General features: G+C 37.8%; 1 protein-coding gene across 1 annotated transcript in view; it reads left to right on the top strand.

Annotated features, from left to right (window-relative positions):
* The window catches only part of LOC129769320 (somatostatin receptor type 2-like), a 60,299-nt gene extending 37,258 nt beyond the window's left edge, over window positions 1-23,041 (top strand). Inside the window, exon 2 of the mRNA XM_055771493.1 lies at window positions 22,214-23,041. The gene's annotated coding sequence lies outside the window, so the exon portion shown is untranslated. The remainder of the gene's footprint in view (window positions 1-22,213) is intronic.

The following is a 23,041-nucleotide window of genomic DNA, read 5'->3' as shown; positions in this document are numbered from 1 at the left end:
GTTGATGTTGCAGTAGAGTTAATCGATCGTTTAGAACCAGCTGTAGTGTCGTTGTGCATATCACTGGAGGTTGTAGCAGTAGTTGAGATTACAGGGTCCAAAACAGAAGTTGACGGCAGTGAAGGCGGTGGTATTGCGGTTGCAACTGAACCAGAAACGACTGGAGTAACTTCGACTGTGTCCATGAGATCCGAAGTGTCAACTGAAGCATCAGTGCGCAGTCTTTTCTCCGTACGAGTAGCTATGAGTTGCGGTGATGACCCACTGCTGGTGCGATTGCGCTTATTATTGTTTCCCGAAACCGAATCGGCAGCAAACGATTCAAACACGTTAGTGAATTCGAATTGTAGATTGTCGATCACTTCATCGAACGCGTTTTTATCAATCGTGACGTGAATCTCATCCCTTAGAGGGGGTGACAATGGGTCAAAGTAGTGAATATTACTTTCTATGAAGAATTGTGTTCAGAAATCAATTTCTCAATGATTTCGAGATAATTTAACAACATGTAAGTGTCTTGAATGATTATTTGAGTTACGATTCCATGTCAAACCGATATAGTGGTTCTCAGATTTTCGTAACAAGTAGCAGTTTTGTTTTCTATCGCAAAACATTAGACCCGTATTTTTTATCATTAGGGTGATCATTCCCATTTTAGGGTTGTCCAAAAAATTATGTTTTTCTCATTTTCTGACTTTTTTTTTTTAAATTCATGACTTTTGAACTACCGGGCCGATTCAGATGATCGATACACCAATTTGAAACCACCTGAATACCACATATGCATAAAAATTTTATTCTATTCGCATAGATGTTGTCCAGGCGCATAGGAATATTGAACGAAAGCTGAGTCTGAACTCTGCAAAATCACTCGAAAACGAAAAAAACACGTCTCTGATATCCGGATATGTTATGTGACCTCAGCTTTCAAGAAAACATAGAAAAATATGGTGACCTTAGTTCCGAAATCATGTAAGCTATGAAAAAGAATTACAATCAATAATTACGAAAACAAAATCTGGTTTTTTTCTCAAGTGTAATGTTTTTCAAACAATGCTAGCTCATTGGCTTTAGTTTGATATATCGATCATCTAAATCGGTCCGTAGTTTCAAAGTTATGAATTATTGAAAAATGTAATTTTTGGAAAAAAAGGTTGATTTTTCGGATCACCATAAAATGGAAATGGCCACTCTGATGAAAAAAAAAATAAAAAATACCGGTCTAATATTTTACGATGAGGAATAAAACTACCAATTTTCATCTGACAATCACCACATCGGTTAGGCATGGAATTCATTTTTCTGACCCATTCTCACCCCACTCAGTGTAAATAAGAGATTATTTCAAAAATATTGAAATTTGAATGGGAAACAAATTTTGATGTTCAAAATCAGTAATGGCTCATCTGGCAAGACTTTAAAGAATAATTCTATCCAATATTTATAATTTTAGTAGCTCTGTATAATGCTGGGCATGAGATTTTTTCTGAGGTATTATTTGATGGCAAATTGAATAATTAAATAATAACTATTTGTAATAATTAAGTATTATGCATTGGAAGTTGTGGAAATATGTCTCCTATTAAACGGCTCACAGCTTTCAAAAATATTCGCAATATTTGTCAAGATATTACTAATAGTAACTTTTTCCATTTTTAACCCAATTTCGCCCGGGAACGTGCGCTTAGTATGAAATCGTGAATGTTTGAAGGTATTGGTTACCAAAAATCCATTTTGGGCTGGACGAAGTTCGTCGGGTCAGTTAGAACTATTGTCAACGAAATTAAATGCAAAAATTGAAAGTAGTATTACCTAACGAGCCATTGTATTTTATATAGAGACTATTGGGATTCGCACCTGAAGAAAGATCACTTAATGCATCGAACAAAAAGCTATTCTCTTCTACCGTTTCTTAAAATCACCTACGGAATCACATAGAAAATCAATTCAGATTAAAAGTGAACTCTAATCGCAACGTAATCATTATACTCTGTCAAAATAACAAATGATTTATGTAAATTGTAAATTTTCATCTCACCCTTAAGGCAGTATTCTAGTTTAGAATTTAGAAAAAAATCGATTTTTTTTCCTTCATATTTCTGTACTTTAGGCATTCAAGAATATACGTTAGAAAGGATTTATCGAAAATCCTATTATTTACCGAGTTAGAGTCATTTTAGTGATGCGGTATTTAAACTGGTACGGCCATTACAATGAACTTCAAACGCGTTTTTTCTCGAAACTAGTTTTTTTGTAACTGGCGTACACGATATCTCAAGTTCTACTGAACCGATTTATGTCGAATTTATATGGATATAATCTGCAGGCATCTCTCTATCGCATGGACCTATAAAAAATGATATTTTCAAAATTTTCAAACTATTTTTTAAAAATTGGGAATCGTAAGAATAAACGGTGGCCGCCATTTTGTCAAAAAAGATGTTTTTGACATGTCCGAGGTTCATGCAATAGCGGCATCTTTACTGTTCAGTATCTGTTCGATTTTTTTTGTATCAAATAACCAGAAGGGCTGGAATCGTGTACGCCATGGCACAACTTTTTTTAACCCTCTCACTTCATCAGCTCTTAAGTATTCTAGTTATGAATATTTTTCCCCCTTCAATTTTTGTTTTATTGTTAAAAGATAGATGAACAAATAATGATACAATAGATAGTAAAAATATTCTTTGTCTTATTTTTACGGAGCTCGAAAAAACGTCTGTGTCTCTACACTAGAATACCCCCTTAAACAATCCGCAAACGAATCCACGGAATTCACGGAATCCGTGGAATCGGCAACCGAGTTTCAGTGTATATATGTGGTTAGCATTTGATGATTAGTTTGATATCTTCGCGTTTATCTTTCGAACTACGAATCTAAGGATGCCGCCGTTCGATGTTTAGGCGCGAATTTCGTTAGCAACAGGATGTCTTCCCGCTAATTAGGTGCCGACACAATAACGCCCGACGATATATAGACATCGTTATTATTGGTAAATTTTGCCCGCAGAGAGGTGGCTGAACAGAGAAACAACATTGATTGTTAGTTTATTGATGATTGATTTAATCAATGCACTAATTAAATTATTTCGTCTGGTTATTCCGTAACGCTATGTTTTGAGTCGATGAGTAATGGAGCGAATCCTATTTTTTTTTTACATTTTCAATACGAAGTACACGAAATTAATTATTTCCACATCTTTAACACAACCTTTAAGATTCTCCAGGAAACACGCTCCTCAAATAATTGGTAGGCAAAGCGTGATTCGCAAAAATAAATCCACCGAGGCAATGGTTAGCAGTAACTGTGTGATTGGCTGGATGAATCGATCTCTCCTCCCCCCCAAAAGTGGTCCGAATGTTGCTTTTCGCAGCTTCGGGGCAAACAGCAAAAAAATGATATGTTTACTTCAGCTGCCGCTTGATGTTTGCTAGCCGAAGGGAGCGAAAAAAAAAATGTTTTCTTCAAGAGGTTGCGGGTGTGTTTTATAGATACATGCCGTTATCTCGTTAACGATTGCCCCACCGGAGGGGGTACCATACGCAATGCGGCTGAAATAATTGAGGCGTTTCCAGAAGAAATTACTTGCGGCCTTCTTTGCGTCGGGTTTCGAACAATTAGATTCTTTTCTTTTTCTCTCTCGATCGAGAGCTTTCTTCGAATCCTTTTCTGTCTATACATAAAGTTTTCTCGAATTTAGGTATTGCCATTAATTACATTAGGAGCGGATCTGTTTGAATGATTTAGTATGGAATTGTTTGGAATTGATTGAGCCATGGGCACGGTGGATGATTCCCTTTGATGTGATTTTCCTTAGTCATATTGGGCATTAGGCCGTTGTTATATTGAGAAATCGGATTAATACTGACAAGATTATTGACAGAATCCAATTGAATCTTGCTTCAGGCATGAGGTCAAATTTCATCTGTGGATGTTTTTATTTTCCCGCGTTTCTGATTTACTTTTCATAGATGAAGTGCCCGAAGCACGATACAATTTGACTCGGTGAATAACATCATCAGTGTTAAGATGATTATGCTTATTATTCTTGGCTTAATGATGAAATTTAATTTATAACAAGAAATCGTAAATACGCTTATATTTCTTCCCCATCGTTGCTATACCCTGGCTGGATACGACATAATTTCATGTCAAAGCAGTTCACGACAAGTAAATTTGCAATAAGAAGAAATAGTTTCAGTTCCATAACCTGAATGTCAAACTCTTTATTTCACTACCGAAAAAGAGTGAATGCTAGAATCAAAACACATTTCAGGTTAATGAATAGAAATTATATAAATTCAATAAATGTTTTTTCTCCGATTGCATCTATTAAATGAATCAAACTGTTTTGTTTCACAAACATTTTTCGACAATACACTTATATATTCCGGGACGAAACCCATGTGATGTATGCTGTACATACATCACATCGCCCATTTGTTTCTCGGCGATAATATAATTCTTCTTTGCGATAAGAGGAAACATTTTCATGTTGTTTTTTCGAGTATGGCAACATTTTCCACGCAGCACGAATACATCGAATGGATTCTCCCCAAATGCTCAGACTCGTCGAGCGTCGAGGAAAAAATGTAACCTCCTATCGCGAGCTGCCACCAGTGATAATAAATCTCCATCAGGGAGATACTTCCGTTGATTGATCGTATCCTGTTCTGGTAATGTTGCATTAAACATAACCACAACTCATTTTATTTTCCCTCTCGCCTCTCGTGTTTGATGCGCGAGTGTTTATGGGTGGGGGTGACAATGGGATGTCGGGGGGAAATTATTATTGAATGAAATATTGATTCAATTGTGTCATCCGCGAAACGCGAATCATTTTGGCCGGATTTTATAGCGGCAATAATGCGAGATTGTTTACGCCGCTCTCAATCGTTTCCATCTATTGATTATTAATACTGGAACATCCACGATTCGACCCCGGGCTTATGGTCAATCACTTATCAGCGGATTATATTAGGGGTATTGAATTATGATGTTTTTCCCGATTCCGGAGTTTTATAGTTGGTAACTGTTGAATTTCGTGAACATTAATGAAAATTGAGGGCATTTTTTGTGGCTACTTTAAACGATAACTTCAAATGTTTATTATTTTTATTGCTCATGAATAAAATGAAGCATTATCATCCTGATTTATTGTACAACTTATTTTGTATGCTTGGAATATCCTGAAAGATAAGAAAAACTTTTTCTCGAATGTTTATGTTTGTTTCCAACCAGATTCCAACACCTTTTGGGAAAAGAAAGAAAAATCCGAAATTCTTCCGATAGAGCAAAAGAGATGAATTTTTTTTGTCGTTTGTCGTTTGTTTAAATAAACATGAACGGCACGTAAAACATGAAGTTTTGATAAATAAACTTCAATCTTGAACGAACAATGCTCGGCGCGTGGAGAGATGATCCCGTGTTTATATATTATTTTGGTTCGGGGATTATCTCTCATACACCATTACAGAGCCCGGATCTGATTTTGTATTTGGGTCAGCGCTACAATCTGATTAAGTTATCAGCTTCACTAGAAAAATGCTTTCCCCAACTCCGAGTTGTGTTTTGCACTCGGCTGAATCGAAAACTGATCCTAAAATAACTCTACAAAAGTAGCGCAAGAGATTCGCGTATTTCAATGATATTCTGTTTTAGCTTGAATTAAATTAATTATTGTTTGCTTTTTATGTCAGATTCAATCCAATTCCCACCATAATATCTAGTTTTTTTTTTCCATAAGTTCGTATGAGCAAATATTAGTTCCGAAAACATCCGCTTCTATTTCCGATGTTGTCCAAGTGTTTCGTTATTGGTTTGAACTGAGGATTATTTTCAAAAGCGCCGAAACCGCGCGACAAAAACTTTTCCCCCTTTTAAATTAAAACTCTCTTTGTGAGTCTCCGAATAAACAGAAGCGAAAGAGAAGCAGATTTTTGCATAATAGTTGAAAGTTGCTGGAGTAGGTGGGGCGTGGGCGTTGAGTGTTAATTAAATGTGGTGAACTCTGAGGGTACGAAATGGTAATGGATTAAAATTGTGCGGTTGGCAGCGGTGCTGTTGCTGATGTAAGTAAATCCGGCGTTGCGTTGCCTGGTGCACCAGAATTGATTAACAATTTAGTGGATAGTAAAAAAAGGAGGATTCCGATGTTCATGCAGCGAATGGCTGTAAATCTTTATCGTCAAGCCAGCTGTTATGAAATTGGCGGTTCCTTTTTCAAAGCAAAACCGTTACATAAATGATTATGCAACAGGAATACACTTTTTTGCGTCAAACGAATGGCATCGAATGGGAATGTAAATCTAGAAAAACGAATGGTGGTAAAATTGTACTTACAAATAATAGTGTTTGTAAATAAGTGAATGCAAATCCGATTGATGCAAACAGAGTTCTCTATCAATTATACAACACGAGTGGAAATGATTCGCTCACATTCTCGTTCATTATTCCATATGCGAGTTTCAATAAAATGTTTTTTATCAATTAAACTATTCTGTTTCCAGATTTTTTTTATCCAACGTATATTACCGCACTAGCCTGACGAGGCCTAGAGTTTTTGCGGGGAAGTCAATTTCGGAGGAGGAGACCAAACAGGGTTTTTTAGGATTCTAGTTTTTTTGCCACTGTGATTCTTGGTACTGATTTAGTAGTGTTTCATTACTGGTTCTACGTTTTTAATCTTTTGGATGTAGGTACAGTATAACCTCGATCTTCCGCGAACAGATGATCTGCGAAGGCAAGTCCAATAGCAATTCTATAGACCTTCCCGATTTTTTTCAGTGAGTGGTATGTGTTTTCTCTCTTGGTTTGGTTCTCATTATGTGACCATTATGTGGTGTTAACGACCTTCCAGATCTACCTACAATAGTTTATTAATTCTTGTGTCAATAAAACATAGCTTCCATCTGGTATATTTTGACGTGGGACTACGACTAACCGGAGTATATGGGGAGGGGGGGGCGGCTTTAAAATGAAAACCTAACCACAGAACATGCAGGAAAAAATGAAAGATTCCGAATGCTTATAACTCGTACATTTCTCACTGGATCGGAAAGATGTTTGCATCAATTGATAGGGAATAATTCTATGCCTCTATCGCGGTTAATAAAATGTTTTTTTTGTTCTCACCGAAATGTGTTGCACAGACTTCAGAACCAAGGTGTCTGGGGAAATTGTCATTGCAAATCCATGCAGGTTGGGGGTATTTTTGTTCCGACTGAAATGTGTTTGCCTTCAAAATAAAGGTGTCTGGGAAAGTTGGCTTTGCAAATAAATGCAAACTGTGAGTTCTTTTGCACTCGCTTATCTTTGTTCAGACTAGAATATGTTTCCTTAACACGGTCTTCTAAACTTAGGAACTTGGGAAAATCGTGCAGACACTAGAGAATGAACTTTCAAGTTTAAAGCCTATTTAGTATGAAAATCAGAAATTGAAGTTGTTGATTCATGCATGCCGGGGGTATTTCTGCACCCGCATGTTTTTTTTGCGCTCCGAAAAGTGTTTTCCTAACACAGATTGCAAAAGCGGGTACGAACACAACGCTTTGACTCGGTTATTCAAGATTGCATTGAAGAATATACCTTCATATCCTCTGCTCACTGAATTTCTACGCATACCATTTGATGATTAGGCATAATGTTGATAACCATTTGCTGCGATAACGTCTATTGATTTAACAATATGCGTTCGACCTACATGTCAAAATCGATACTGAGAGCCTGAAGTTCATCAATTCAAGCAAATTCGCGGTTCGAGAAGTACGTACATTTGAGAGATGCAAACTTCAGAGGGAAATGTAAAATAAAATAATCGTATGATAATTCTTCCGTTGACATATTTTGCCCTAGGCATCATACCAGACGTCAAACGACTGTCATTAAATTTACTTGTAACGAAGAACATAATCCATCACAGTGCATGAATTGACCTTACATGGCATTTATTCAATCATTTTACTCGCAAAGCAAATATATTGAATTCAATTAAATTCGGAAATTGTTTCAATCAATTAATAGAAACAAATGATTGCTAAGCCAAATTATCCCACGTGAATCTTGCGGTTATATCATAGATATAACCCAACCATTTTTTCATTTCGAGTTTGCATCTTGTCTTTGGTTTTCATTGTGTTATTTCGTTATCCGTGATGACCCTGCCTCTCTATTCCGCGGATAATCGGGGTTCTACTTCACTGGCATTTTGAATCAGTTGAAATAATACTCACGAAGAAGACACTTCTTTTGAATGAAGTCAAACTTTGCATCAAAGTTGTCTTTTTTATACTTATGCAAGATCACACTCCTCTGGTAGAACTGAGACTCGTTCATTTGATTTTTTTTGGTTACTGAATAATAAACCTGAACTCGGTGGGTTTCAGAAGATGCGACTCTCGTTATTTGGAAGACTTCGTGATAAATCGTTTGTTCGTCATTTCACCATATATGAAATTCCTATAATATCGATGGAGGAAAAATCACCTTATTTTTTGAGTATTTGACACGATTCCAATTCGAATTTTCCATTGAGTACATGAATCGATGATCAGTTTTTAAAATTTGAATAAATTTTGTGTTATATGTCTTTACTATTCTCGCAGGAAAAAAATATGTTTTCCGTCAAAGGAAAACTCTAGAGTATATTATCCGAAAACTCTAGAGCAAACAATCGAATCATACACTTCACGCTCGACATAAAAAAAACTTTGTACATGCGGTGAAGAATAGAATTTTTCAAAAGCGAACCAGACACAGCATAGGAATCAGCAGAAATTTATCTCGAATGAATAACGAAAATCAATTTTACAGAACGGAATCGATCATACACAGTCTCCAAATTTATTTTCACTACCTATAATTAAATTAAGTATATTATCGAATAAAAATTTTATTTTTAAAATAAATTAATATACAACTAGCTGACCCGGCAAACTTCGTCCCGCCTAAAATGAAATTTCTATTATCAATGTCAAACATTCACGTTTTCTTTTTAAGCGAACGTTCATGGGTCCAACCGCTGAACTATTCATTGATTGATCTTCTAATTGATCTTTTACAATTTCCATTTACTATAAATTATAAAAATTGAAAATTATTTTCAGACACAATTCTCAAGATTTTTCAATCACTTGCAAATAACATGTTTCTCCGTTACATAGAATACATGTCTGATACCGGAAACATAATAAAATGAAAACAGTTTAAATTGGACTATTCCTTTCTCGAATCTTGCGCTTATCAATACATATGGCTTTTTTTTATTCATAAAGTTAGAAGATATGGTAATGCGTTTTTTCACCTGAAAATCCATTTCCACTTTCGAGCAAAGATACATTTTGATAGCATCAAATGGACTAAAAAAGCTTATCACAATGTAATTGTAGTACATGTGGGAATTCGATTTTCCGAATTTTCCTATTTTCTTCCAGATTTTTCCGAAAATTTTCAATTGTCATGTTCGGTTGGAACATGGTTGGTTGAAATATGTATTATATGTTTATTGGACCCCCCCTTCTCCTTCCAGAGATGGGAGGGATGTTAACCATCATAGAAATATTTCTCGTGCCCATAAACCCTCACATACCAAATTTTGTTCCATTTGCTTGATAAGTTCTTGAGTTATGCAGAAATTTGTGTTTCACTTGTATGTCAGCCCTCTTAGAGAGGGGGAGTGATCTTGAACTAGCATAAGAACCTTCCTAGGTTCCAAGATCTCCTACATATAAATTTTCATGCCGATTGTTTCAGAAATTTCCTTGTCCATAAGAAACAGACAGACAGAGCCAGAAATCCATTTTTATATTTATAGATTAATTCAATTAATTTTTTAATAAAAAAGAAAAATCTAATTTTCGGGACAATAAGTCGAAGTAAGAAAATATCTTTTTCATAAAAAAATACACAGGGTGTCACCCGCAGTTGATAACAAAATCCATCTGCACATATGGTTGATTCCCAACTATGACAGAGTTATTGAACTTGTCATGTACGCTACTTAGAACAATTCTATTGTTTTCATTTGAAAGATGAGAAAATTTGGTGCTGGATACAGATGTAAAACATTCAAATTGGTAACATTTTAAAAGAAAAAAAGTTTAAAAATAGTATTTTTAGGACTTTATATGATTTCATCAAAACACAAAATGCATGATTGACGTGATCGATTTTATCAACTAAATGAAAGCTCTTTGCTGTTCATTCTTTCTTTAACACACAACACAACACTTTTTTATATCCCATTTGTTTATTTATTTAGGCTCATTAGCATTTTAGTTGTAAACAGAGTCGGATTTTAATCGAGTACATGTCACATGTTTATGTCGTATCTATGAAATAGCACATTACACAGTATTTAATCTGTTCTTCCATTGTTCAGTTAGACCACCGGACAGCGGAGACAGTTGATATGATCATTGTTGTGTTAGTAATAGAACAACAGTTGTATGGATGAATCAATCAATATTTCGACCCAGGATCGATCTCCATTGCTGATGATTGTTGCGTGGACGAAGTTAATTTATAACAACACAAAGATGGTCAATTGACGTCCCTGAGTTTTGAACATACTTTTTGCTTTTCTATTGTGCATGTTCCAGTATGGATTGTAACATTGTGGTCAATTATCGACGAAGTTGTTCTTGGTTCACAATAAAAGAAGTCTCCAATAGTATGAGCCAATGCTTGTACTTTACTATCACTGCACTTTTGCGATAATTGAAGACATTTTGACATTAACAGACTTGCATCTTATCACGCTGGATAGAACTAGACTGACAGATCCATAAAAACACAACGATGAACAAACCAGTTGACGAGGAACGGTCAAATCAAATAGACTTGGTGGAACAGAACCTGTATGAGAAAAAATAATCCAAAAATATTATTACCATTAAGCCAATGACTTATGTTGTATTTTAAAAATAGTGAGTTCGATTTATATAAAAAAAAACATAATATTCATGATTTCAACAAGGATGTAACTCCGTGGAAAATCAACGCGTGAAGATGGGATGTGCATCATTTTAAAGCTTTAAACTTTTTAAAAGTTTTGAAATATTTTACGGACATATTCTTATCTAGGTGGGTGTAGTTGTAAGGAAGAAAAATATCTGGACGATATGAAAAATCGAATCCTTTCGATTTTTTTTTCCAATGATTTTGTGTATCAGCGCAATTTTCTGTCAGTTGAATTAATAACAAATCCACTTAACATTGTCAACCAGCTTTCATTTGATCCCTATAACGCTCCTGTAGGATTTGTAATACAGAGATATTTTTGTTTGAACCTTAAACGAAGAATCTACTCCACTTGGTGGTCTGGGTATAGGTTCACGAATTTTAATTGGAGCATTGGAAACCCCATAAAAAGAATTTATCTGTATATTGTGCATTCTGAATAAGCCGATAGTCCATAATCAGGACTTCCATATAAAAATTGCATTTTTGCATTACATGCTCTGCAATAAGGTATGCACACTTGTGCTGAAGAATAAAGGTGCAAGCGGTCACTTTATCTATTTACCTTTAAGGTTTAATTCAGTTAGAATTCAGAATCCCAGTTCATTTTATACCATCGGTCGTAGATCGTAGGCATATCTCAACTATTTTGACAGCAAAATCAGGTATTCCAATCACGCAATCGTTGAAAGTGGCTAAATTGACATTATATAATGTATTGAAACGTTTTCGGGAAAGTGCAAGTGTTGCAAGTCGTCGATCAGGATTATAAATTTTATCAAACAGGTTAATCGATTCTTCGGCATAAGCTTCGAGTAACCGGTCGTGTGCTGTGAGCGTCTCCGTTGAAGCATTGTTTTCGGTTACCGTTGGCTGCGCTCAAGCGCTCCGATTGAGAAGCAAGCAGCGGTTGCCAGTTCATCAGCACTGGGGTGCATTGTGGTGAATAGAAATAAATAAGATATAAGATATAAGTAGATTTATTAATTTTTTTATTTTTTTTGAATTATTATTATTATTATTAAAAACAAATTATTAGAATATAAGTACCAATTACAGAATGGCAGAAGGAGGGGGAGGATCTCCAGATATGGAGATCTCTGATGATGACTCCCCTCTGGTTGAAAAAAGTTCTAATAAAGGAACAGCGAAGACACTTAAACGCGTTCCTACATCAGAGGATGTTTCGTCCGGGGACGAGTCTGCTAACTCTAGCAAGCCCCCCTCTAAAAAACCTGCAAATACCTCCTCTCCAACCCCCCTCGCTCCTACCCCAGCTCAGATTTCGCCACCCCATCCTGTTGTCCCCGATCCCCTTCAATCCTCGTCATCTCCTTCTCCTCCTGTAGTCTTCTCTCCACGTGTCAAGGTCTATCCTGAAGATGCACCTGGAACTGGTCCGTGGGTTGTTTTCTTCAGGCCTAAGCCAAACGGAAAAGCACTTAATGTTATTCAGATCATGAAAGATCTGGCAAGATACTCCTCCGTGACAGAAATTTCGAAGGTTAGACCGACCAAACTGCGTGTTGTCGTAGCTGATCGGAAAGACGCAAACGGTATTGTCGTCGACCAGAAGTTTACCCTGGAATATCGTGTCTACGTGCCTTCCCATGACGTAGAAATCTCGGGGGTGATAACCGAAACGGGTCTGACGTGCAAATCAATTATGGAAGGAGATGTACAAGATTTAAAAAGCTGCCTTTGATTAAGGTTAAAATCTTAGAATGCCGACAACTCGGCAAAGTCTCCCAGGAAGGGAAAGAATCGAAATTTACGCCGTCCGACTCGTTTAGAGTCACTTTTGCTGGCTCCGCCCTTCCTGACTACGTTATGGTGGACATATTGAGGCTACCGCTGCGACTCTTCGTGCCAAAGCCCATGACTTGCCTGAAATGCAAGTCAGTTGGTCACACAGCAGCTTACTGCGCAAACAAGGAGCGCTGTGCCACTTGCGGAGAGCAACATGTGGACAAATCCTGCAGTGCGATTGAGCAAAAGTGTCCATATTGCGGAGGAACTCCGCACGTGCTCTCGGCTTGTGAAACTTACAAGAGTCGCTGGGAGAAGCAGAAGCGCTCTTTAAAGGAACGCTCGAAGCGCACTTTTGCGGAAATTTTAAAGGGCGCTTCTCCATTGGCCCAACAGCAACAACCTTTAACCGCAAACAATGTCTTCGCTTCGCTGCCAGTTGACGAAATGGAAGCGGATACAGCTAACGAGGGCACACCGTACATCTTCCAAGGGAATCCCCGGCGCAAAAATGTGACCACTCCCAAAGTTCAAGGACAAGCCCCTCCGGTTATACCCTTTGTTAGCATGCCTAAAAAATCGAGTGCAGCGGACAAGCAAAACCAGGTTCCTCCTGGCTTCCGTGGGAATAGTTCACCTTCGAACGACCCAGCACTCGAGGGGACATCAAAAACCCCAACTGTCCCTGTTTTTCCGTCCAGCTCAACTTCCCAATCGGGATTTATAAAGTTGTCTGACCTTTTGGATCAAATCTTCAAGTGTTTTAATGTTTCCGACTCCATCAGAACCCTTGTCATCTCAATGCTTCCAGTATTAAAGACAATTTTACAGCAATTGATGCAAACATGGCCCCTCCTTGCAATGATTATCTCTCTTGATGTCTAATTTAGATAGAGAGGTCGGAGATATCACTGTTTTTCAGTGGAATTGTCGTAGTCTTATCCCTAAATTGGATACATTCAAATTTTTAATTCATAACTTCAATTGTGATGTTTTTGCTCTGTCCGAAACTTGGCTTTCGCGAGATGATCTCTCTTTCCACGATTTTAATATTATACGCTTGGACCGTGATGACAGATACGGAGGGGTGCTATTGGGGATCAATAAGTGCCACTCATTTTTTCGAATTGACCTTCCACCTATTGGAGGGATCGAAGCTGTTGCTTGTCATGCAAACATCAGAGGAAAAGACCTCTGTATTGTCAGTTTGTATTGGCCTCCGAGAGCTGCGGTTAGCCGCAAGCAACTTGTTGACATGTGCTCATTCCTTCCTGAGCCACGATTAATCTTGGGAGACTTCAACTCTCACGGAACTGCCTGGGGGGAACAGTACGACGACAATCGTTCATCGTTGATATATGACCTTTGTAACAGCTTCAATATGACCGTTTTGAATACTGGGGAAACAACACGTGTTCCTAAACCTCCTGCTAACCCAAGTGCTCTTGACCTCTCGCTTTGCTCGAATTCACTATCGTTAGATTGCAAGTGGAATGTAATCCAGGACCCCAACGGTAGTGATCACTTGCCAATCAAAATTTCCATCACCATTGGGTCGAATTCTTCTGAATCTATAAACATGGCATATGACCTCACAAGACACATTGACTGGAAAAAATATGCGGACGCGATTGCTCTAGCCATCAATTCCAGAGATGGTTTACCTCCATTGGAGGAGTATAACTTCCTTTCTCGTTTGATCTATGACAGCGCGGTTCGTGATCAAACGAAACCCATCCCAGGCTCCACTATTCGTCGAAGGCCTCCCAATCAATGGTGGGATAGCCAATGTTCCAAGTTTTATCAGGATAAATCGAACGCATTCAAAGCTTTTCGGAAACGTGGAACCATTGAAAATTTTCAATCGTATATGGACCTTGAAAATCAATTTAAAAACTTGATCAAAGGGAAAAAACGTGCTTATTGGCGAAATTTCGTGGGAGGTTTATCACGAGAAACGCCAATGAAAAAATTATGGAAAGTGGCTCGAAACATGAGAGATCGCTCTTCAACAAATGAAAGCGAAGAATATTCACATCGATGGATTTTTAATTTTGCACGGAAGGTTTGTCCTGATTCCGCTCCTGTGAAAAAAATTGTTCGAGATATACCACAAGATAGGTGCGATCTTGATTCCGAGTTTTCGATGGTAGAATTCTCTCTTGCTCTCCTTTCATGTAACAATTCTGCTCCGGGATCGGATAGAATTAAGTTCAACTTGCTGAAAAACCTCCCTGATGTGGCGAAACATCGCTTGTTGAATTTATTCAATCGGTTTCTGGAACATAATATTTTTCCAGATGATTGGAGACAAGTACGAGTTATAGCTATTCAAAAACCCGGAAAACCCGCGTCCGACTTCAATTCGTACCGCCCAATAGCAATGCTGTCTTGTATACGGAAATTGTTGGAGAAAATGATCTTGTTTCGTCTTGATCGATGGGTTGAAACGAATGGCCTACTCTCAGATACACATTATGGGTTCCGCAGGGGCAAGGGGACGAATGATTGTCTTGCGTTGCTTTCTTCAGAAATTCAAATGGCTTACGCCGAAAAAAAACAAATGGCTTCAGTATTCTTGGACATAAAGGGGGCCTTTGATTCTGTTTCAATAGAGGTTTTGTCAGACAAATTACACTCTCGGGGTCTGCCGCCTCTATTGAATAATATGTTATATAACTTGCTTTGTGAGAAACATTCGAACTTTTCTCACGGAGATTCGGCAGTAAGTCGGGTCTCTTACATGGGCCTCCCCCAGGGCTCATGTTTAAGCCCCCTTTTGTACAACTTCTATGTAAGCGACATCGACAATTGCCTTACACAAAATTGCAGCCTAAGACAACTTGCAGATGATGGAGTGGTGTCTGTCCTAGGATCAAATGAATTCGACCTGCAAAAACCCTTACAAGATACTTTGAACAATTTTTCAACCTGGGCCATTGGGCTAGGGATCGAATTCTCCACGGAGAAAACAGAGATGGTGGTTTTTTCTAGGAAGCATAGACCAGCAAAACCAAAGCTTCAACTTTTGGGTAAACCGATCACTCATGCTATGTCATTCAAGTATCTTGGGGTCTGGTTCGACTCCAAATGTACTTGGGGGGCCCATATTAGGTATCTGAGTAAAAAATGTCAACAAAGAATAAACTTTCTCCGTACAATTACCGGCACCTGGTGGGGAGCCCATCCCGAAGATCTTATAATGTTGTATCGAACAACTATTCTCTCAGTGATGAAGTATGGCAGTTTCTGTTTTCAATCAGCTGCCAAAACACACTTAATTAAACTAGAGCGAATTCAGTATCTTTGTCTCCGTATTGCGTTGGAATGTATGCCCTCAACGCATACCATGAGCCTCGAGGTTTTGGCAGGCGTACTCCCACTAAAAGATCGCTTCAATTTATTATCTCTTCGGTTCCTCATCCGGTGTAAGGTTATGAACCCATTGGTGATCGGAAATTTTGAGCAGCTGATCGAGCTAAATTCTCACTCTGGATTCATGAGCCCATATCATAAATTCATCTCCATGCAGGTTGATCCTTCTTCGTATATTCCCAACCGTGTTTGTTTTCCTGACTACATCAATTCCTCTGTACATTTTGATCTGTCCATGAAGCAAGATATCCATGAATATTCAGATTATCAACGATCGAGGATCGCTCCAACGATCTTCGATGCAAGGTATGGGGTATCAATTGTGATAATATGTACTTTACTGATGGGTCCACTATAAACGAGTTCACAGGATTTGGAGTGTTCAACAAAATTTTCAGCACCTCCCATAGTCTTCAGTTTCCTTGCTCAGTGTATATTGCTGAGTTGGCAGCGATACACTGGGCGCTGGACAGCGTCGCCTCACGACCTGTTGAACACTATTACATTGTAACGGATAGTCTTAGCTCTGTCGAAGCTATCCGTTCAGTGAGGCCGGAAAAGCACTCGCCGTACTTCCTTGAGAGAATACGAGAAAATTTGAGTGCTTTATCCAGACGCTGTTATGTCATCACCTTTGTCTGGGTCCCTTCACATTGCTCAATTCCGGGTAATGAGAGGGCTGACTCATTAGCAAAGGTGGGTGCGATTGAAGGCGATATTTATCAGCGTCAAATCGCCTTCAATGAATTTTACTCTTTAGTCCGTAAAAATACCATCGCTAACTGGCAACGCAAATGGAACGAAGGTGAATTGGGCCGGTGGCTCCACTCGATTATCCCTAAGGTTAGCCTCAAACCATGGTTCAAAAGTCTGGACTTGAGTCGGGACTTTATTCGCACCTTCTCCCGACTCATGTCCAATCATTGTTCGTTAGACGCGCTACTCTTTCGTTTCAATCTGGCCGGCAGCAATATGTGCGTTTGTGGCCGAGGTTACCACGACATCGAACACGTTGTTTGGTCGTGTGAGGTGTATCTTGTTGCCAGATCGAATTTAGAGAACTCCCTTCGGGCTAGAGGAAGGCAGCCCAATGTGCCGGTGAGAGATGTGTTGGCTCGGTTAGACCTTGATTACATGTCCCAAATATATGTTTTCCTTAAATCTATCGATGTTCGTGTGTGATTATCCTTATATCCTTATACCCTCCATTTCTTCCTTTGTGAGTAATTGGTCCGCTTGCTATAAACAGGAGAATGAAATGTAAATTCACAATAGATGTACGAATAGATTTAAGAATTGAGTGTGTGTGATTATCAACATTGTAATAATTTCCTTATACCCCATCCTTTTCCTGAGAAAAATATGTCACCCTTCTAATCTCGAGTTCACCGCGAGTAATCGGTTTCCCACATTACTAAACATAGATTTAAGAAAATTGTTCATATATATAGTGTTAAAAATATATTTAAGATTTCGGCTCCTTTAAACTTATGCAACTGAGCCTGTAAAAATAAACGAATTTATAAAAAAAACAGGTTATTCCTGATTGGCACCTATCTCGCTATAGATTTCAGTCTACTCATCCATCAATAAGCAGTAGATAAGCTTGAAGTGTAGTATAAAAAAGGGATATACCACAATAGTTCAAAATAATGGACACCGTGGATCACACCCAACAGGAAAAAAGTGTTGTTATGATTGATCAGAGGAGTGGAACGTACGAAGCTAAGGCTGAGTTTGAAGGTATTGCGATAATTAACGCAAACCTTCGGACTACGACATCACCACAAACACAACATTAATCAAAGTCCATATCCGGAGAATCCATATGCAAGAAGGTTATCGTCATTTATGTGCCTGCAAACAAACAAACAGGACGATGAATCAAAATGTAGAGGCGAAAAGATCACTTGTACCTCGATTCTCGATTGTAAGAGATTCGCAGCTGTTGACAGAAAACCAAGGTTTTCGTCACAAACACGACAATGGGCTCTAAAATGTATAAGGGAGAGTGCCTGCAGGGATGTCAAGTGAAGTTTTGGTCAGATTTGGTAAGGTGCCACTATAGTCAAGGGTGTTTCAGTTGTCCCCCGTGACAATGGGATCAATTACATTGGAAAAGACCTCAATCTTCCCAATTGCCATCAATCCACCCAATCGAATAATATATGAGCGGAATTGCGGGGGCTGTCATACAAATGAAACACAAATTTCTACATTACTCGAGAAATAATTAAGCAAATGAAACGAAATTTGGAATGTGGAGGTTTTAGGGCGCAATAAATGATTCTATGGTGGTTAGATACTCCGCCCCCTCTCTTAGGGGGGGCTACCATACAAATGAAGCACAAATTTCTGCACTACTCGATAATTAATAAAGCAAATGAAACCAAATTAGGCATACGGAGGTTTTAGGATGCAATAATTGTTCATATAGTGGTTTGATAGTCCGAAATTGATCTTCGTTCGAAAGTGGAAATGGATTTTAATGTGATAAAACGCACTCTTTTGTCGTATTCTATCTATATAAATAAAAAGGGATCCCCGATTGTGTTGATAAGAGCAAAACTCGAGAAAGGAATTGTCCCATTCGGGTCTTCATTCTATCATATTTTCTTCCATGTAACGGAGAAACATTATTATTTAAAAAAAAAAAAATCTGAAAATAATCTGATATTATAATGTCGAGTTTTGGTAGTAGTACTATTTTATAGTAAAACATAATTTTGAAGGGTAGATTAGAAGATCAATCAATGAACAGTTCTGCGATTGGACCCCTGAACGTGCGCTTAGTAAGAAAACGTGGATGTGATAACGAAAAATCAATTTTGGGCAGGACGAAGTTTGCCGGGTCAGCTAGTAAAGATATAAATATTCAAAAATTTACGAAATTTCAGTTCTTTGCGAAATCGTATTCATTTAAGAAAAGTAGTATGAAATAAAAGGAATTTGTATGTGGTTTTACATGAACAACTATATGTAATATTTCATCCACTGCAGGTTAATGCATTCTCATCAGGTCAATAATTTTGAATACGTCCTTATACAAAATCAGCCATGATCAAAATTGCATTTGCAAATTAAGGTTTTTTTTTGTAAACACAAAAAGTACTATTTTTGACGTAGGACTACGTCTTACATTGAGGGTGCTAAATCAGAAAATAGGTTACGTTTTAATGAAATTAAGTTAACGTTAATAACTATTTTTGCTGCGAGCGTATTTTAACGATTTACATACCAATCCAATCGGAAGATTTGTTTGATATGCTATACATTACAATCCCATAGTCTGTATATGGTTTAAATTGATGAAAATTGGGAGTATCCCCATTTCCCAATACGTTTGTTCTGTCTATTTGTATGCTTTCCCGAACAGAGCTTTCAATAACGGGCAACTTATGAAGCCCCTAGAATAGAAACAACGAAGGGGGATAGCGAAATGAGAATAATTGCGTTTGGCTTCATGTATGTTGCTTGTTTTCGTTGCACGAAACTTAGAACTTGATCATTTCCTGTGCATGTGATTAGCACACCTTCGATAATTTTAGTTGCCATTCGTATTTATCTAGCGCATCGGCTCCGTTCTGATGCAACAAGCTCCTAGCTTTGTTGAAGGTTTGACCGAAAGTCGAGGAACGATTTTCCATAACGGTAATTCTCTCGATGTTTCATTTTTATCGCTCCAACTGTGTGCATCTGTTGGACGCTTGTTTGATGCTTGTTGAATGGTGATGCACGGAAGATGCCTCTCGTTAAATACTCAGTGCAATGCGTGCATTGATATATAGAAACAAATTGCGACATATGGCCAATGAGTGTATTGTTCTCGCGAAGGTAAGAAATAATCTTTGCTTCTTGAAATAATCCTACACAACCACGCAAGCCGTTAAACATTTTCAGAGTCACCGGAAATTTTTACTAGAGAGTTATTCATGAAATTTCGACGTATTCGCAAATAATGTCCGAAATGATAAACCAACAAATTTCAAAAAAAGGTTGCGTAGTCCTACGTCCTAAGCGGTCGTGTCTTAGATGCAACCCATCAAATTTTTTTTCTCAGTGTTTATTTTTTTCACGTTTGGACATCACTCCTTCTAAGACACTATTTCGGTAGGACTCATAGTTTTTGAGATATAAATTATCAAAGATTTCTCATACTAAAATCGGTACGCCCTTTTCAAAAGTTACACTTTAGTCAAAGAATTCCCAAATTCTGTCGGAAACTCATATTTCCTCCAACCCAAACGGAATACAAACTTTCATTCGAATCAAGAATACTCATGTTGTGTCATTTGTCGATTTCATTTGGAATTCCTATTAGTAAGAAAACGTGAATGTTTGACAGCATCTTTAGCAAAAAACCATTTTGGGCGAGACGAAGTTTTTCAGAGTCAGCTAGTTTTATATAAATATCTCCTTGAGTTAATTGGCTGAACAGTTTTATAATCTCCAAACGTTCGTGTAGGTTTCCCTTTGTTTATAAATAGCCCGTAACCACACTCACATTCTGAAAGTTAATCATTGAAAGGTCCAGCGACACCTGCATCATATCAGTGGTTATCTCAAAATAGTTCTCATAATGGCGTGTGCAAATTTCTCGCTTATTTCTACTCCTTCTCCCTCGTAGAAATGAGCTCGTGCACTCATTAGTGATACAGTTTGGAACGATTATTTCCCAACAACCAGCACTAGAAACTTGTTGTCGTTGTTATATTGCAGCTAAATGAATTCCATCGTCGCCTTTCGCCTTTTACAATTTGCCGAGGTATGTGAAGCCAGAAGTTCGTCTGGCTGCTGGGCAGAATCATTTTACGCTTCATATTTTCTCAATTATCACAGATGCGTAGGCATCAGCACGCGCAACTTTTCAGTAAATTCTTCTCCTGATAGCAGTGAAAACTTCTACCGGATTTTACTGAACTATAGACTATTGTGTTGGGCGGAGATTACGATGGTATTAACATTAATTTCTTGGAACGTTTGAACTTACGTTTTGTGCTGTGGGGTTGGGCAGAGATTTTATACTAATATGTTCGAATATGTTCTACCATCGATCAAAACAGAGACGCATAAGAATGTCAGAAGTAGAAGAATTTTATGAGCCAGCATCGGTATGGTTTATCGAACAACATTCTCTAAACAAGGGATTTTAAATTAATATTATTATGGGGAATAGTTTCCCTGGCATATACAGTTGTGAATCCTGATATATGGTAGATTAAGGCTATGATATCCCGTCAAATAAATCGAACTTTTGTTATAGGGTTCAAAACCCTTATCGAGACGATTCTGAAGGATGCTCCACATGGCTTCTCCTTTCTTACATGCTCACCACAGCAATTTTTAATTTTTATATTTTCTCTCTTCAGGCGTTTAAACCCGTTTCCGTGGTGTTTTTTTGTTTTTTTTTACAAAAGTGAACAGACAGTAGCCACAAAGCAGAGGTTTAAATGAGATTTGAGTTTGTCACTCAAGCGAGAGTATATAATGAACATCATCGAGCATTCGAGCAAGTTGATAACACTCATTCAATGGAATAATTATGTCAGCAACAGAACCAGTAATTAAGTCGTTTTCCATACTGATACTGTTTCACAATTAATTATTATCGTCCAGCACAAGCCTTCGGAAGATGACCACAATCATCGTCTTCATAAACCATTATTTTCAGTAAATAATAGAAGAAGGCAGTTAGAAGAGCTTTCTACTACCACCAAATTGGAGTATGGTGGTGGTCTAGGAGCTAGAGAAATGAGCACAACACTTCCATCACCACCCCTTGGATGTCAACCCCAAGGAAGGGATCATTTGGTTACCAAACTGAAATTAAACATCCTGTATTGTCCTGCAGCGTGAGCATTGTGTATCTATCAATTCACAGAAATCACTCGGTCGACAAGTTCCGAATGCTCATGACCAACTGTATAATTGCTGTTAATGCTTTATTCATTGGTTTGTGATGTTATTTAAAATTGATTGCATTATAAAATTTTAACCATTTGTCAATGAAATTTATCCTGCTCCCGAAATTTCAATCAGAAGATATCCTCACGCGAATCATATCGATGTAAATTATATTGAAAATCATTATTTTTAAAATGTCACATTATTTCTTTTTTCTTTTGACAGGAATGCAACGGGATGCAGAGGCGGATCAATTTCAATGAGATGATGCTGCGAAAGGAGTGGCCGTATCGAACGTGTGTAATAAATTACCCGAAAATCGTGAAAACTTTTTTTTTTTTATCAAAGTCCAATTATCGGTGCAATTGCACACCATCGAATAGATACATATTACATTCAGGGAATATTTTAATTTTCGACCAATTGTGGTGAAAAAAATGCACGAAAAGCACGATGAAAAGAGTCGAAGTTCATTCAAGTCCGTGAGGTGAATGAAACATTGAGCGTAATTTGCTGTGGATGACGAGGAATGGAATGTTGTATTATTCTGTGCGAAAGAAAATGAAGCTCGATTGTTTGATACGTTTTAATCAATAAGGATTCTGCAATGGAAAAATGAAAAAAAAAACATTGGCAGCAAGCAAGAAAAAAGTTGTTCATTTGAGGACTGTTTTTCAAAGGCATCGCAGGGATAAAAAAAGTGTAAAATATTCCGAGAACCGTGTTAAATTAGTGTGACATAAGAAGAAGGATTTCACTGAACGGAGCCCTTTCAGTGTCCTTTTTCTTTTGTCTGTCTATGTTTTTTTTGTGTGTGTCGAGACGAGTGACCGAAAGAACTTTTAAACGAAGGGGTGAGAATTGACTTGTAATAGGATTAAAATCATGAATGGCATTGGGAACACTTTGCTAAGGATATTCAAGTTTTTATCAAAGAAATAAATTCTTTATTATTCTAGCCCTCAGCTTTTCAGCGTCTTAGGATTTCTCCATAGGGATGAGTAGATAAGGGTACGCGAAATCATGTAAATAAGATGAAAAGAGGAACGATAT

Source organism: Toxorhynchites rutilus, chromosome 2, assembly GCF_029784135.1.
Source record: "Toxorhynchites rutilus septentrionalis strain SRP chromosome 2, ASM2978413v1, whole genome shotgun sequence".
NCBI lineage: Eukaryota > Metazoa > Arthropoda > Insecta > Diptera > Culicidae > Toxorhynchites > Toxorhynchites rutilus.
The sequence above is the reverse complement of the archived record's forward strand: the minus strand, read 5'-3'. Positions and strand labels throughout refer to the sequence as shown.